The following is a 232-nucleotide window of genomic DNA, read 5'->3' as shown; positions in this document are numbered from 1 at the left end:
TTGTTCCCTCCTCCTTCCCCCTGCTCACCACCCCACCCCCTCCTGCTTACTGGCCCTGGAATTCCCCTACACTGGGGCATAGAACTTTCCATTGGACTGAGTACAGGGTCCCCACTGAAGGATCTAGAGAAAGGACCCAAGGAGTGGAAGGGTTTGCAGCCCCATAGGACGAACAACAATATGAACTAACTAATACTCTCAGAGCTCCCAGGGACTAAAACTCCAACCAAAG

This window comes from Mastomys coucha, unplaced genomic scaffold, assembly GCF_008632895.1.
Source record: "Mastomys coucha isolate ucsf_1 unplaced genomic scaffold, UCSF_Mcou_1 pScaffold22, whole genome shotgun sequence".
NCBI classification, from domain to species: Eukaryota; Metazoa; Chordata; class Mammalia; order Rodentia; family Muridae; genus Mastomys; species Mastomys coucha.
This window is presented reverse-complemented; position numbering follows the sequence as displayed.